General features: G+C 50.8%; 1 long non-coding RNA gene across 2 annotated transcripts; it reads right to left on the reverse strand.

Annotated features, from left to right (window-relative positions):
* Positions 1–1,081: 1,081 nt before the first annotated feature.
* LOC103550233 (uncharacterized) lies at positions 1,082–8,954 on the reverse strand. Of its 2 annotated transcripts, none has more exons than XR_544724.2 (3): positions 8,810–8,954; positions 2,054–2,112; positions 1,082–1,525 (listed from the first exon to the last, which is right to left on the reverse strand). It is a non-coding gene; the product is annotated as an uncharacterized lncRNA (long non-coding RNA). The 2 variants fall into 2 exon arrangements; XR_011533454.1 differs by having other exon boundaries at positions 1,240–1,790.
* Positions 8,955–16,879: the final 7,925 nt, after the last annotated feature.

A 16,879-nucleotide genomic window follows, 5' to 3' on the forward strand; every position in this document is an offset into this window, starting at 1 on the left:
GGAAGCCATTGTGGCTGGAGTGGAGTGAGAAGGTGGAAAAGCAGTAGGATTCAAGGTCACAGGTGGGTGGGATCAGATGGGACTCAGGCATTGTGAGGACTTGGGCTTGCCCGTGACGAAGTGGGGGACCACTGGAGGGTGATGGGTGAGGCAATGACATGATTGGATCTATTTTAACAGGATCACTCTGGCTGCCAAATGATGAACCACTGGTGGGGGGAAGGGTGGGAGCAGGGAGACGGGTGAGGAGGGTGTTACAATAAGCCACGTACGGTGCCAAGAACCCGGGTGCAAGGAGGGGAGGTGGTGAGAAGTGGCTCGCTTAATAATTGTTCTTCTTATTATTAACGGGAATAAAATGCCTTGGCAGATGCCAAGCTCAGGACTGCGGTAAACACGGACTCCCATGGGCTCATCTACCTTACAAGAGACATAGAAGCAGAGACTTTAGAAAGCAAGGTGCTCAGGGTCACACCCCAAAAAGGCGATAAAACACGAATGTCAGCCCAGGTCTGTATGGCTTGAATTCTCATCTTTTCCCCACTTCCTGCCTTCTTAGCAGGTCCCATCTCCCCCGCCTTCTCCCTACACACAAGAACCAGAAGCCAGTCTCCAAACCCTAGCTTAGAGGTTGGGGCTGCCTGGAAAGATGACGTCCATTCACTTTCTGGGGATTCTGGGGGCTCCATGGTTCATCTGGCTGCCTGCCAGCAGGACACCCATCCCTTTGAGCAGGATCCCGACACTGGGAGGCTAACCAGGCCTCCTCCGCCATCTGACCTCCTTCCATATTGGGCTGGACACCCCTCGCCACACTGGTGCCAGCAGCTCACGTCAGCCCTCCTGCAGCTGCCTCCTCCCAGGCACTGGGTCCAGTTTCCAACCCCTGTTCCCAGCCTGACCTGTCATCCATGCCTGCCTCCACTCTAATCCCCAACATCAGGAAGGTCTTTCACTTTTTCCTTTAAAAAAAATACCATAAGCCACCTTTGCAAACATCTCCCATGTATTTCCTACTCATGTTTACATTGAAATGTTTCTTTCAACCAAGTGGCTCAGCTGGTTTTTTTAAAGTACATTGTTTGTTTTCATTTCGTTTTTTTAATGGAAAAGTTATGAATGATGGTTCCAAAAAAGATTAGCTGAATGAATCTAAGTTGCTTTTCCTTTTCACAAGGCATGTTTTTTAAACCGTAAAATTGGGTTTCAGGCATCAAATGTGGTCTGGTGACACAGTTCGAGTAATAATAATAGCTACCATTTATTAAACACCTACTTACTCTGTGCCAGACACCTTAGTATGCATCATCTTCGTCTTCAGACTGCCTGAAAAATAGATGTTAGAGTCCCAGTTTTGCAAATTATGAGACTGAGGGCCAGACGGATTAAATGACGTGCCTCATGTGGTCCTCAGCAGGGGCAGCCACGGGGCCCAAGCCCAGTCTGGCTGACCTCCGACTCCTGCACGTGCCTCGACTCCACACGCTTCTCCTTGGAGATGCCCTTCGACCGAGGAGGAAACAGTCTGCAAGAGGTGAAGAATGCTGCTGAGGGTCAACACCAGAAACAGGTCAAGTGACTTGGCCAGGGTCCCCCGCCGAATCAGATGAAGCTAGCTCTCCTTCTAGGTTATCAGGGAAAGCGTCTGTGACTAGACCCTTCCGGAGTCCATGCCCAGCCCGGCGTGGGCAGCAGAGCCCGGAGCCTCCTCGTCTGTCCGTGCTCCTCGTATGGTCTGACGACAGTGGAAGGGTGGGGAGTCACCTGGCTCCGCGTCGGCTGGACAGGTCCTGAGCAGACACAGGCGGGACATCTAGCTCCTAACTGAACCGCCTCCAGAAGGACACAGACTGACAAAGGGGCCCAAAGCCCCTCTCACTTAGAGGTTTCAAAAACATGAGACCTTTTACAAAGGGGATGGTAGATGGACAAGAGACACAGTTCAGGAACTGGGCCTTAGATGGGGAAGTCTCCGGTCCAGCCACTCGCCAAACCGTAGGGACAGTGGTTGCGTTTTGGGGTCAGGGAGTCTTGGGTTCAAATTCTGGCTTACCAATTATTAGTGGTGCAACTTGAGGTCATCCTCACCCTCCTGCGCTTCAGCTTCCTCCTCTGTGAAGTGGGAATAAACGATTTCTCGTTCACAAGGTGATTGAATAATCATCACAACAGCTAATAAGTATTGAGCACTCACACGTGCTCATGGCACTGTTTCAAGCATTTCTCATGTATTTCACTCCCTTATTAAGATAATGTCTATAAAGTACTTAACACAGTACTAGGCACCTATTGGGCATGCAACCAATAATGATAATAATAATGATAATAATAATAAATATACCACCAGAGGTGACAAGATCAGTGCTTCCTGAGGCTCCCGCTCCATTATTCAATCGCTGGGGGTTTTGTACCTTATCTCTCAGGCTCCACGGAAGCCAGCCGTCCTCTGACTTTCCCTCTGGATCCCGATCTTCTGCTGGAGTCCTTGGTGCTCCCCTCGCCCACAGCAGCCCCTCCCCACTCCCGCTCCCAAGCAAGCCTTCTCTTCCTCAGGAGACGTGTCCTCAGATTCCTCCGCCTTCCCTGGCCTCAAGGCCTGAGTCAGCTCCTGGCTCTCTTCAAAGGTGATATCCAGAACGGACCACAAACCCTCCACATGGGCCAAGCAGCACGTAGAACAGCAGGGCCACCCCCTGTGCTCGGGCCTCTGTCCCCGCTGTCCTTGCCGTCCAGAGTTACCTGCGTTTTGCCAGCAGCCACATCACCTCTTTGGCTCATAGGAAGCTTGTGATTCTCCCGGAGCCCAAGTTTTCATTTCTGTGGAGTTGTTGTGCTGTTTCAAACGAACAGCAAGCCAGATCTCTCTGATCCTCTTTATCAGCAGTTTAATTCGGGGCCTATGTACAGGATTGCAGCATTCCATACGTGGGTACGTCCGAGGTTCCAGCCTGTTGAGGGCATCCCGCATCTTGGATCTCTTTTCTCTCATATGCACCGTCTCTCTCAGTTAGTGCCATTGTTATTAGACAATCTGACTTTCTTTCCTAACTGGAAGCATTGGTCAAAATGCTAAATAGGAGAGTCCCAAAGACACTGTTTTGTGACTGCCCACGCTGGGGGTCAGCTGCCCCCTCTGGACCTGTGACCAAATCCACTGAAAATTCCTCCAACTTCCAAATCCTGCAGCCCACAGTTCTCCATCTTGCACTCCAAAATATCATGAGAACCCTTGCCTGAGCCCTTGCTGAAACCCCGATGCACACTGTCTCCTTCATTTCTCTGACCTGCCAGACTAGTAACTCTACAAATACAGGCGGCGGTGGCTGGGCTGGTTCTTGGTGAACCCACACCCACTCCGAGGGACCACTCCTCTCTTCTCCGTGTGATGAGACATCATTTGTATAATCAGTTCTTCTCCAGTGTTGCTGAGGGTCAACACCCAAATCCCCTTTTGCTGAAGTCACCCTGTTAGTGTCTCAGAATATCACAACTCCGCTGCATCCCCCACCACCCAGCCCTTCCTTTCACTCACCTCCCGGAGATCCTTAGATGCTCTCTCTGGAGCCCACCCAGTTTCCCACCCTGCCCTCACAGATGCTTCACGGACCTGGAGACGTGGGCGCATCGAAAGCATCTAGGTCCCCTCTGAGATTCTCTCCATCTCTCATTTTCCTCTTAATTATGCTCACTATTTCTGTTTGCTGGTCATTCTCCACTAGAACATCTAGTGTGTCTCTGTCACAGGCCCAGAGGTGAGAAAATTCTACGTTTTCTCCATGACCCACACGTGCTTGCTCCAAGCGCAGCCTACGGAGCCTCTGGACTGGCCTGTGACTCGTTCTGGCATAGAGTGCCTGCGTGTTCCAGCAGGTCCCTACATTCTAGACCCCTATTTCCAGTTTCTCTCCATGGCCCTAATTTTAGGGGAAAGGGACTACCGATATTGAGCTGTAACATACATACAGAAAATTGCACAAACCGTAATGCACAGCTCAATGAATTTCCATGAAGTGAACACCCTCATGTAGACAGCACCGAGAACCAGAACATTACTGGCCCCTCCAAGCCCCCGTTGGGTCCCTGCCAGTCACTACCCTCCGTTGAGGTAACCACCATCCTCACGGCTCACACTGTAGATTGGTTTTGCCTTTTCTTGGTCTCGATATAAATGGAATCACCGTCTGTCCCCTTTTGTGTCTGGCTTCTCTCACTCAACACTATGTTTGTGAGATGCATCCGGATTGTTGTGTGTGGCTACAGACCTTCTGTTCTTATAGCTGGATGGTTCCCTCAGCCTTTTACAATCTGACTTCCTCACATGGAGCCGTGTGCAGCCCCTTGGTCTTCTCGCCACATCTCCACCCTGGCTGGTTGTATCCCTGCCTCTGGTCTTACTCTTCTCTGACCCGTCCTTCATCTACCCTGTCAGATTAACCTTTCCAGGGCTTAGCTCTAATCAAGCCTCTCCCCACCCAAAACACTCTATAGCTCCCTGTTATCTATGGGGTCCAAACTCCCAACACCAGGAATATAGGCTACTTATAATCTGGCTTCAATGTCTCCAGCCTCAGCAACCAGCTGTCCCTCCCCACCCCTTCTATGTTCTAAACACCGAGAACATCTTAGCCGGTCCATAAACATCCTGCCCTTTTCTGCCTCCATACCTTTGCTCGTGCCGTTCCTTCAACCTGGGATGTTCTTCCTACTCTTTCTCCCACTGGCAAACCCCTTTAAGACCCAGATCAAATGTCACCTCCCCTTGGGACGTCTCCTCCAGTCACTCCAGCAGAAATAATTGCTACCTTCTCTCAGCTCCCATAGGAAGGCTTGGCTCATGCTGAGAGATGTCACTTATCACTTCTTTAAAAGCTAATTACCACGGTTCACCCCTGCTAAGACACACATTTGTACTCATCTCTGGAGTCAGGATGCACCTTATCATTGATGGTATCTTATATTTGGTAGTATTTTTTTTTCTTTCTCAGTGATATATAAAATAATGCTGTCTTAGGGGCCGGCCCCATGGCTGAGTGGTTAAAGTTCCGTGTGCTCTGCTTCAGCTGCCCAGGTTTACGAGTTTGGATCCCTGGTGCGGACATACTGTGGAAGCATCCCACATACAAAACAGAGGAAGATTGGTGCAGATGTTAGCTCAGAGCTAATCTTCCTCAAGCCAAAAAAACCCAAAAAAATTGGCAATGGGTGTTAGCTCACAGCAAATCTTCCTCACCAAAAAAATAATAATAATAATAATAAAGCTGTGTTAGATTTAGTGAAATACTTCATTTTTTATCTCAGCATGTTCTCGAAAGACTCTTGGCGACACACTGCATTGTATGGTCAGGTCCCTACACCTCTGAGTCCTTTCCATGTGTGAGCACACAATATGTGTTTGTTGAATGAATAGGTGTGTATTATTCATTATTACCTGGACACCTTCTGCACGTGTTCTACAGTGGGGCAAGGAGGTGGCACAGGGAAGCCCTCTCAGTGTGGCTCTTCAGGAGCCTCCTCACAAGGAGGAGGGGATTACCCTTTCCTCCAGGGGTGCTGAGAGCAGGTGACAGTAGGGGAGGGCTGGAGTCAGCCCCAGAGGTCTCGCTTCCCTGCAGCTGGCATAGCTTGGGGGGAGAAAGGTACAAAGGATTAATTTAATGCCGAATGCTGGATCAGCAAAGCAAGCTTCAATTGCAACATTCTTCCTATCAGGTAAACATGGTTTGCTTTCCAAGGATCTGATTTATGCCTGGTTTTCAGGAGCACACTACAAAGGACACAGGACATGCTCTGCCCCCAATCTTATCCCAAGCCTCCCTCTTTGAATAAGAACAGCGAGTCTTCTCATTTGCTATTTTTAATCAACCCTCTTATCCCTCTACCGCTCCCCCCATCCAGCTCTATATTCTATTAAACAACAAAGGACACTCTAGAGAGGCTGGCATCTGACTTCAGCGATATTTTATTCTTTGCCCGTTTCTTAATATTCCAGCCATTCAAATTTCATAGGTGATTTTAGTAAGATCCAGCATATTCTATTGCTTTTTACATGCTTCTTAAATTTAGAAATACAACACACATTGTTAGAGGCTTTGGCATGACCCACTTTATATGATTAATGGAACTGTCTTCTCGTGATATTGCGCCAAGTGATACGAGCACAAGTGGGCGGATACCCCCTGACCTTGGGTGGATCTGAGTCTAGGTTGAAAGACTTGGTGTGGAAGGAAGTGGCCCCTGTGTTCATTAGGGACCCTGAACAAGGTAACAATTTTACGGAATCTTTTCCAGATTTTGGTCTGTTTGATAAAGAACTCACTATATATACCAGGTGTTGCTTTCTGTTGGATGGTTTTCTTGGGTGTTTCAAGGACACGGAGCTTGCCAGGCCGATGAGCATGATAAAGTTCAATTGCACGGCCATCTGGACTTCCTTGGGGAGCTTCTTTGATTGATATCTTTATTTTGTCAGGATCTTGGAAAGCACTTAATTCTTTTATACAATGTTCATTATCTTTTAGCAAATTAGATGCCTCTGGGAATTTTCTAAATTCCATTCTCTTTCAAAAGATGAAAACAATCACTTGCAGTGTGAAAACAACAAATAAAAAGTTTCTTGCTCTAAGAGCCGTGACCTCTGGCTAAGAGGACCAGGGGTGGGAGTAATGGAGGGGTGCAAACAGATTTATTTCTCAGCCTATATCCTTCGGGACTGTGGGAACTTTTCCTACCATGCGCATGTATTCCTTTTATTAAGAGAGAAAAAGTTTCCTGTATCACTTTGCTCTTTGTTTTGTTATTGCTTTTGGTTCTATTTTTCTCCCTCTTGTATTTTGATTTGAGGAAGTTTAGCCAGAGGATGACTCAGTTCATTAAAAAAAATCCAACAACAAAACAACAAAAAGATAAAAAAAAAAAAACCACACAACTTGTGGTTTCTATCGTTTACTATTGCTTCTGCTGTTTCAATTTTCCTTTTATCTATGATTGGATTTTTTTCAATATCAGATTTAATTTTGTAACAGAAACAAAATATAACCCTTATGTCTCTAAAAAACAAACTTATTTGGGGAGAGTTAGGGACCCGTTAGAGAATCTGGGGGAGCAACAGATGCCCTCTGCAGAGGAAGACACGGACACGGCTTTAGGGCGGGGCCCCCAAACACCTGTTCAATGCAATCTCGTGTGCCATGCCCTTTACATATATCAGCTCATTGATTATCTCATTAACAATTCTGTGAGGCCTTCTTGTGCCCATTTTACAGAAGAGAAAATGGGGTCTTAGAGAGGTTGAAATGATTTGCCCAAGACAGCAGAGCAAAAGCGGCAAGCTTTGGGCTGTAATTCTGGACCCAGGGCCAGTCTTTTCCACCACACCACGGCTTCACGGTTAGCGAACTGTCGATTTTCTAGCTTCTCATATTGTTTTGGTTCCCTTGCTCAGAAGTGGGTACCCAATGCCTCATGTTGTCTTCTTTGCCGTTTCTTTTGGCGAGGTCCCCTGTGGCTGGATGTTCGTCTCCGGACATCACCTTACGCTGGGTATGAGTCTCCAAGGGGGTCGTTTGACTTACCGTCACCTCGGAGGTCCTCAACGAACAACCCAGAAGGGAGTCATAGGGCCTGCAGTTCAATCTTCCTCATGTCAGCACCCCGGCATGTGACAGCACAACCTCTAGGGGCCAGGAAGGGAGGTGGGGCACATGGTGGAGGGGCAGAGACACGGGAACAGCGTCCTGTTCCCAACATGCTGGCCCTTGGGAAGCCCTTTGGCTTCAGCTTCCTCTTTTTTTTGATTGGCACCTCAGCTAACGTCTGTTACCAATCTTATTGTTTTTTTCTTCTTCTTCTTCTTTTCCCCAAAGCCCCCCAGTAGCTTCCTCTTTTTAAAATGGGATGGCTGATGACCATGAGCAATTTTAACAAACGTATCGAGCACTTAGCATGTGTCTGACCCTGTTCTTAGCAATTTATAACGAGAAAGGGGCAAAACTGGGGTTCTCACCTGGGTCTGAAGGCCTCCGGGGCCTTCCGCCCTGTTACCCTATCCCCGACTGTGACACCAGACAGGCCTCCCTCCCTCCATGATGGCAGGAGATCAAAGGGATGTGAGAAGAGATGCCACACTCTTCCAAATAGCGCTTTTCTCTATTTTTATGAAAATTACTTCTTGCCAAAAGTCTATATTTTTAATGTTCATGAAAATGAGAGTATGATCAGTGAGAAATTAATGTTCTGTGGCTATTCTAGGCATTTATTTGTCTCCCAACCCATGAAGATAACTTGAACTACGTTGGGAGAAATCTCACTCATTCAGGGGTCATTGCCTCCCTAACTCACTTAACCAGAGTGTTACCAGGGCTTGCTTTAATTTTAAAATCTCTCTGCATATGTGTGTTCGGGGGATTGACCCAACACAGAGAGCAGGACTAGCATCCCTCATCTGATGATCAGATCCACTTTCGTACTGGCCACTTCCGGCTCCCTACTAGCTCAAACATCCCAACTTTGTGCCTTTGTACACGCAAAACCCTCCACCTGGAAATTCCACTTTCTCCGTGGGGCCAGCCCTGGTCGTCCCTCCAAGGAGATGACTCCTCTGTCTCCTGAACACTCAGCCCTTGGCCTCCACCTCCTGCAGGGCACTGGGCACAGCCAGCCTCGCACCATCCCTGCTGACGCTCAGGGTGGCCTCTCCACCAGGCTGCGTCCATCCTTCTCTGTTTGCTCTTTAGCGCCCGCCAGGGCCTGGCAGGTAGTAGGTCCTCAGAGAGACATCTGTTGAAACGCACTGAGGATGCCCAAGACTCACCTCCTTCACTTTCTATCGTTTCTCAGCTCACAGAATCCTCTGGGTCAGATGCATCCCCACTCCTGCCTCCACGTCTCTGTCGTTCTCAGCTTCTCTCCCTCTTCACTTGACGCCACATGTTTGGGAAATCTACCGCTGACATCACAAACCGCTCCAACATTCTGCAGCTTATTCCAGCAGCCACTTTGCTTATAACTGTCACCTGGGCTGGGCTCAGCTGGGCAGTTCTTCTGCTGGTGTTGACGGTGGTCACTCATGTGGCTGCATTCAGTTGACAGGTCAGCCAGAGGTTGGGCTCAGCTGGGGAGGCTGGGCTGTTTCAGATTCACTATTTCTCCAGTGAGTCCTGGCAGCTGCTCCCTTTCCATTTGGCCTCTGCACGTGGTCTCTCCAGCAGGGTAGCCAGAGTTTTTATGTGGCAGCTCAGGACTCTGAGAGGGCAAAAGCAGAAGCCCCAGGCCCTCTTACGATCTGTGCCCAAAATTGGCACAGTGTCACCTCCATCACGTTCTATTGGAAAGCAAGTTACAGACCCAGCCTAGATTCAAGATCAAAACATCACGGATAGCAGGAGAGATCAGGGCCACAGTGTCACAGATCACCACAGCACACATCAGGGCTGTGTGAATCTGTCTGTCCCCCTCCCATGAGGGGACCCCTGGAGGGCAGGGGCTGTGTCCCCAGAGCCACCACAGTGCCCGACACAGAGCGAAGGACTTAGTGGAGAAGGAACACGAGGGAATTCTCCAACAGGGGTCCAGAAACCTGGGCTCTGGACGAGCTTTGCCACAGCGTGACCTTGGGCCAGTCCCTGCCCCCCTCTGGACCTCAGGCTCCCCATCTACCCCATGACAGGTGAGCAGACCTTTAAGATCTTTCAGGGGTTAGCTGACAGTAGGTGACTCCACCGGGCACAGTACTGAGCACGGCCTGTGCCCCAGACACAGCCCACTTCCGGCTGCTCCCTGTTTTCAGGCCTCCGTTCCCTTTCCTATGTCGTTCTCTCTGGCTGGACTATCACTTCTCTTTCCCACTCATCCTTTCAGGACATAATGTACATTGTTTTAAACCTCACCTGCAGACGGTGAGTTACCCGCCTCCTCGGCTTGAGACACACTCAGCCTCCGTTCCATGAGAGGCCTTCTCCTGTTTTGGTTTTTCCCTTCATCTTTAATCCCTGTCCCCCTACCCCCACCATGGCCACTCCTGCAACGTGCCTGACACAGGCACGTACTATCTGTCCTTGTGAAACACCTGTTCCCGAGGCAGCGGGGCCGCGCTCCCTCCATCGTCCCGCTTTCACAAACAACTCTCTGTAGATGGGTTGTCCTCCTCTCCGTGCGCACCTGCAGGAGAGCCGCTCGAGGAGTTCACCGAGGACGGCGACTGAGGGAGCACAGGGTGTGAAGTGGTCTGACCACGAAACAGGAACTGCTCGCATGTTAAAACAAGGGGCTCACAGGCAGGGAACTGCTGACTCAGGGAATGAAAGGGCGGAGAAGCTACATGGGGACGGTGTGTTCGGGAGGGCAGTCTGAAATTAGCAACGGGCAGGAACTGCTACCTTCCCCAGCTCGGGGGCCCAAGAGAGGAGGGGTCACCTGGTAGAGCTGGAGTCATAAGTGACCTGCCCAGCCACAGCTGACTCCCTGGAGGAGGTGCAGATGCTGCTTGGACATGCCACCTCAGGCAGAGAGAGAGGAAGAGAGGTGCCTGGCTTCTCCCTCCCTCTGCCCTCCAACCCCCGTGAGTGCCTCTCGGTGGAAGTCCACTCACGAGAAGCCTGGGAAACGCAACCTCAGGGACCAGACCCCATGACACAGAGCAGAGCAGAAGGACAAGCAGCACGGATCTTAGGGCACACGAGCCTGGGGCTGGCACCTCAGCAGCACATCCCCAGTGTCACTAAAATCTGCCAGGCTGCTCTCCAGATGGCTGTGCCAGTTTAACACGCCCATATGCTTGCCAACACTTAGCATTATCCAACTTTCCAATTTTTTTTTTTTTTTGGTGAGGAAGATTCACCCTGAGCTAACATCTGCTGCCACTCTTCCTCTATTTTGCACGTGGGATGCCTCCACAGCATGGCTGACAAGTGGAGTCGGTCTGTGCCCAGGATCCGACCCTGCAAACCCAGACCGCTGAAGTGGAGTGCAAGGCACTTGAATCACTCGGCCACAGGGCTGCCCCCTCTGATTTTTTGAATTCATGGGTATAAAATGGAATCTTGCTGTTGTAATTTGCATTTCTCTCAATTACTGCTGCCGCTGAGCATCTCTTCATGTACTTGTCAACCATTCAAGTGTTTGCTTCTCTAAAACTGCCTCTTCTCGGTTTGCAAAGATTTCTTTTATAATCTGGCTATTAATCCGTCAGATTTAGATAGTGCTAATATCCTCTCCCTATCTGTTAACTTGGTGACCTTCACTTAAAAAGAAGTCTTTAACTTTCACGTGGTCGAATCTATTATTATTATTATTAGCCTTAGGGCTCTTTTGCATCTAATTCAGAAGTCTGTCCCCACTTACGGCTCTGTGGCCTTGGGGTCACTCTCCTGCACTGCAATCCTGTCACCTACAACTGCAGAGAGAGGAAGGAACGTGGCCTTTCTCCAGATCTACGAGGCCCAATCTCAGCCACCGTCTTAAGGAGATGGCCTCCGCTCCTCCCCAGGCAGAGCAGTCATCACTAAAGGCTTTGTTTTCCTGGTGTTAACTTCCCGGAGAACATACCAGACTGTGCCTTCACAAACCGCACCACAGCTGGGAAGAGCAAGGCGGAATGTGAAGGGAAATGCATGGGACAAAATCGGTCTCCAACCCGGGCCCTTCTCAGGAAACAGCAAGGAAAGGAAGTAACTCAAAAGCTGGAAGTCGGCGCCTCAGCTCTTGCTTTCCCGAGGTCTCGAGTCTCAAGGACATAGACACGTGTCAATTCGTTTCATCCCCATAATTTCTTTAAAGGGTCCAGAAAGTGATGCATTTCATGGCTGTGGAGAGACAGAAGGAGCTTTGGACTCAGACGTCAGACCCCAGCCTAACGTGCTTTTTTGTGATTTTTCACAAGTTGCTACACTTCTTTGAGCCGCGGTTTGACTCTGACCTGGAAAACGAGATTTACCAGGCAGACCTTTCCTGAGAAGCTTCCATCAGAGACTGGAAATGCAACTCCTTTGCAACTTTTCTAGATTTTTTTATGCACCGACATTGTGCTAGGCACTGGGGTTACATTTTCCCATTTAATTCTCACAACCACCACAGGAAGTGAAATTTATTATCCCCAGTTTACAGATGGGAAGACTGAGAGATTCTGAGGCCCAGAGAGATTCAGTCAGTTCCCCAGGCTCACACAGCTAGGATTGCTACGCCCCTGCCCTTAGCTGGACTGGAAACATGGGGCTATTTGGTGTGGGGGGTTAGTTGTTCTAACAGGTCTTTCTTAAGTTCTTCCGACTGAATCACTAACGCCTGGGAAGCGTGACAGGGCCACAGTCCGCACTGTCCTGCCCTGGGAAGCAGGTTGGAAATAAACTGCAGATGGCGCCGTCCAAGGCTTTCCTCGCTGCCAGTGCGGCACTCTTGCAGCCCTGGAAGCCCTAGGGATGCCCAAACCCGGCTGCTGAGGCTCGGGGGCTCCCTCGAGACAGCTATGAAGTGGTTCCTATGGCTCCAGGCAAGTAGAAAAGGGACAGCAGCATCTCGCCTACCCCCAGAGGCAGAAGGTGAGTGAGAGCCACAGGAGATGCAGTAACAGGACCAGGACCGGCCCGGGCATCCCTCAGGACGAGGCTCCCCTTCAGCTCTGTGGGGCCGGGAGATTCTTCCAGCTCCCCAGCGTCCCCCACCCCCCCAGGGGAGAGAAGCTGCCATAGCCCAGTGGGTGGACGTGTTATCGGGGACCTGGAGGGCAGAGCCTGGGTGCCCGCGGGTGTGCTGGGTGAGTTGGTATAAACACAACCATGGGCATGTGCTCCGTCATTGCCACACTTGGACGTCACCTGTCAACTTAGACTAAGGGTCTTGGGGCAGTTACTGGGGACAGTGGTCTCAGATGCCCCCTTCCCTTGAGAGTGGATAGAGAGGGTTTCCCTCCAAGCCCCATTCACATGAAACTCCCAGGACCCACCAGTACCGACGCCTCTCAGCTCAGGCTCGTGTCAGCTGATGAACAAGGCATCCGTGCGGCCTAGGAGCAACGGATCCCCTTTCCTTCCTTAGAAAATGGTTATCAAGTCACAGAACGTCAGAGCCGGGAGGTCACATCGACCCTGCCTTATGTTGCACATGGGAAAATAGGCTCAGAGAGGGCAAGCCAGGCTGCACAGCACAGCAGCAGCCACCCTAGGCCCAAATGCCCAGGGTGCTCTCTGCTCCACCGATTCCTAGCAGCCCCCGTGACAGAAGTCCTCATCCACACGAGACCTCTGCCAGATCTGGGGGCTGCAATGGAACAGGGTATTCCTCTAGATTTTGAAAACTCAATGGCATAGCCCTCTTGTTTTTAAAATTTCACTTTGATTCATTTGGGCTCCTGTGGTTTTCAGAAATCTTGTTTCTCCCAAGAAAACAACAAAGGAACGATGGCCTCCTGCGTTGAATCCCGGAGAGGTATAGGACTCAAGAAACATTCTGCTTCTCGTCTGCAGAGCCCACGGGGAAGCAGAGAAATCCCCAGTCTGTGTGTTTCCTGGGAAGCAACACTACGATGCTGGAGCAAATATCAAAGGAAGACGTGACTGGTGAAGTGGAAAATAGCGGCGTTAGAGTCGAGAGACTTAGATGTTAATTTCAGTTTTTGTCACCGATTTGCTGTGTGACCTTGGGCAGGCACCATCCCATTCTGGGCCTGTTTTGTCACCCATAATTTGGAGGAAAGAAGACAAGAAGATGCTCTCTAAACACCCTTCCAGCGTCAGCTCTGACTGGGCTTCTAGGCATGTCCCCGCTGTCCCTGGACACCACCTCCAGCCTTCCCTCCGTGCTTGCAAAGCCTGGGTGGGACTGAGAGGGTGTCTCAAGCCCTGTTTTCTTTCCATCTAAACTCAGACTTACTAAGTGACTTGTCCACGTTTCTCTGGGAGTGACAGCTGATGGATGAGGAGCTCCTGGGGTGCTTTGTGCAGCCCTGACCAGGGAAATCAGGGCAAAGACAGTCTCCAGGTCGCTCCGGGCTGACGTCGCTGCTACAGGATGATGTTAATTCTGCTGTTTACAGAAATAAGTCCGGTGTGAGTGGAGGCTTTTTGGTGTTTAAAGCCAGATGGTATTTCCTGCCTTAATCAGCCTTGGAGCTTCGGTTCCCATGGCAACCCCGAAGTTCCACCTACTGCAACTTCCCGGTTCTCCGAGTTTCTTCCTCTGCCACCATGGTGCCAGGGTCCCTGGAGAATAAAGCCACTAACTATCATGTGCATGGCACTTTACAGTTTACAACACACTCCAGCACTTGTTACCTCATTTACTTCTCCCCACAGCCTGCCAGGTCGCATCTGCTATTCCCTTCATTTTATAGACGGGAAAACCAAAGTCTTGGCGAGGAGTTGGTCTGCCCTATCAGCCCTCAGTGGTGTCAGCAGGACTCAAACCCAGGTATCATGACTTTGGACCTCATGAGGGTTCCACCAGGCCAGGATGGAGATGGATGCCCTGCCTTGCAGGTATCTCCTTGACTACGATTCGTAAGCGATCAATTCCATACTGACTGGGTCTAGATCAAGGTGTACCATCTTTAGGCAAGTTACTTAACTTCTCTGTGCCTCACTTTCCTCCTCTGCAAAATGGGTAGTAATAATGGAACCTCCAGATGGACAAGAGAATTCACTTACTGTGTGTGTAAAACCACAGGAAGTGCTCACTGGGTTTGAAGGGAGACCTGAGAAGCGTGGGTGGGTCTCAATTCTACTTTAACCGTCGTGTTACCTGGGTGGGCCGTTTTGCTCACTGGAGCCTGTCCCTCCCTTCATGTAAGAGGTGACCGCATTGCGGTGTTCCTGTGGATGTCACGCATGATGAGACTGACGCACGGAAGGTACGTTAGAGAGCACCTTCTCTCACACTGCAAGGCACACGCATGCCCTGGGGACCGTGTGAAGATGCAGACTCTGCTCAGGAATGGGGGGCGTGCCTGCATCTCTTACAAGCGTCCAGGGGATGCTGAAGCTGCTGGTCCGTGGGTCACACCTTGAGCGCCAAGGCTGTAGCTAGGACAGCACCATTCAGTGCTTTTGATGATCAGCCATGCAGAGCGCCATGCCCACAGGCCTCCAGTTACGAACTCCGTCAAAAGCTCAAGAAGCTTGGAGAGCCCACTGGGAAGGTCAGCAGGAGCCCAAGTGGAGGGTTTTTCCAGGTAGGGAATTTCTGTCGGGAGAAGGGCTCCTCAGGCCCCCAGCCCCAGGCTCTGTGCATCCTGGGACCCTCAGGGGGCTCTGGTGAAAGCTTTACCTGAACTTGGGGCTGTCAATAGAGGATGTCAAAATGTTGACATGCGTTATGCTTGCACATCAAAATATACTCATTGCTAATGACTTGTGCAATTCTTTAAAAATAAAAATAAACTTTTTAAGTAAAAAAAAAGTCAGTGTGACCCAGGAGTGCTAAGCAATCTGTGTTCAAGCGTGAGACAGAAAGTGGACCAAGTAGAGCTATTCCACTGGGCTGACGAACACAGAAGCACCTTCAGCTTTTTTGTCCAACTCTTTGCTCTGTATTCTTCCTGTATGATCGCAGGTTGTAAAGGGAATTTCGCACATTAAGTTCCCTGCTATGCAATAAACAAATAATTTCCATTCATTCTTGCAACTCACGCATCCCTGGTCCTTGTCACAGGTCCATGTCCCAGCTCCTCTGACTGCTCCCAACTCAGGGGTCATTGACGCAGCTGCATTGAGTGGTGGCCCCAGCAGAACCCCTCTGTGACTGGGGATGAAGAGCTCATGTGGCCCCGACCCCCAACGACCGAGGAGAGAAAAGGAGCCACTGAAAGTGGCTGATGCCCCGTGAGCACATACCCTGTGCCAGGCAGCGTGCTGAGCACGTGACTTGCATTATGTCAGTTAATGCTCACACTCCCTGTCAGCCAGGATTTTATCACCCTGGTGGACAAACTCCGGAAGGCAGGGGCGTTGCTCTGCGCCCTGTGCGTCCCAGTGCCTATGAGGGTGCTCCAGTAGCATCTGCTGAGCAAGCCTGCCAGCATTCCTTCCCACACGAGGGAACACAGGTTCGCTTACGTGAGGAAGCCTGTCACCACCCACAGGCGAGCCTCCTGGTGGCCGATGGACATTCCCGCAGAGCATTGCGTCCGACTCAGGCTCTTGAGCACTGTGCCTGCTGAGGAGTCAGCAAAGTCCCTTTGCCCTGAGGCCACCTCACCGACGAAACCAACCTGCAGAAGCTGCAGCGACACTGGGGTACAGCCTCCAGTTCTAGATCCTTCCTTAGCTGAAGTTCCTCTGCACGTGCACAGCTTCAGGTTTATAACGCCCTGCTCACAGGCCGGGTTCCCGGAGCAGGCTGAGGGGAGACCAGCCTGCAGCACGTGGTTCGGGCCCTGGTCCTGGGATGGACACCTGTGGCAGGGCGGAGGGAGGCTGGGCCGTCTGGCAGAGGCGCAGGGGCTGGGAGTCGAGGTGGGGTGAGTGGGAGTCGATGGTGCAAGGGCCCCTCGGAGGCATCAACAGCTGAAGAAGTCCGAGAGCGGGTGTCTACGCCAACACAGAAGTGCTTCTCAAAACACGCATCTGCCGCTCAAGGGGAGCGGTGTTTGATTGCAACAAAGGTGGAGACAATTATTACACTAAAGAGCCGTGAGCGAGGAAGGTGACCAGGGAAGTGCAGGAGGCCGGGCACCCGAGGTTACCCGGTGCCTTGACAAAGTTCCCAGCTTCCGAAGGGGCTTCCCCTCCCCAGAGCCAGGACGAGGGTGGCCAACCTCCCTCATGAAGCATTTTCTGTGGGGGCTCAGGAGCCCCCGGCTTGAGACACGCCATTCTTCCAGACCCCTCTGAGGAAGGGAACAGAAAGGTGTGTGGGAAGGAGGGGAGGACCCTAGGATGGTCACCGATCTTTC

This window comes from Equus przewalskii, chromosome 26 (genome assembly GCF_037783145.1).
Source record: "Equus przewalskii isolate Varuska chromosome 26, EquPr2, whole genome shotgun sequence".
NCBI classification, from domain to species: domain Eukaryota; kingdom Metazoa; phylum Chordata; class Mammalia; order Perissodactyla; family Equidae; genus Equus; species Equus przewalskii.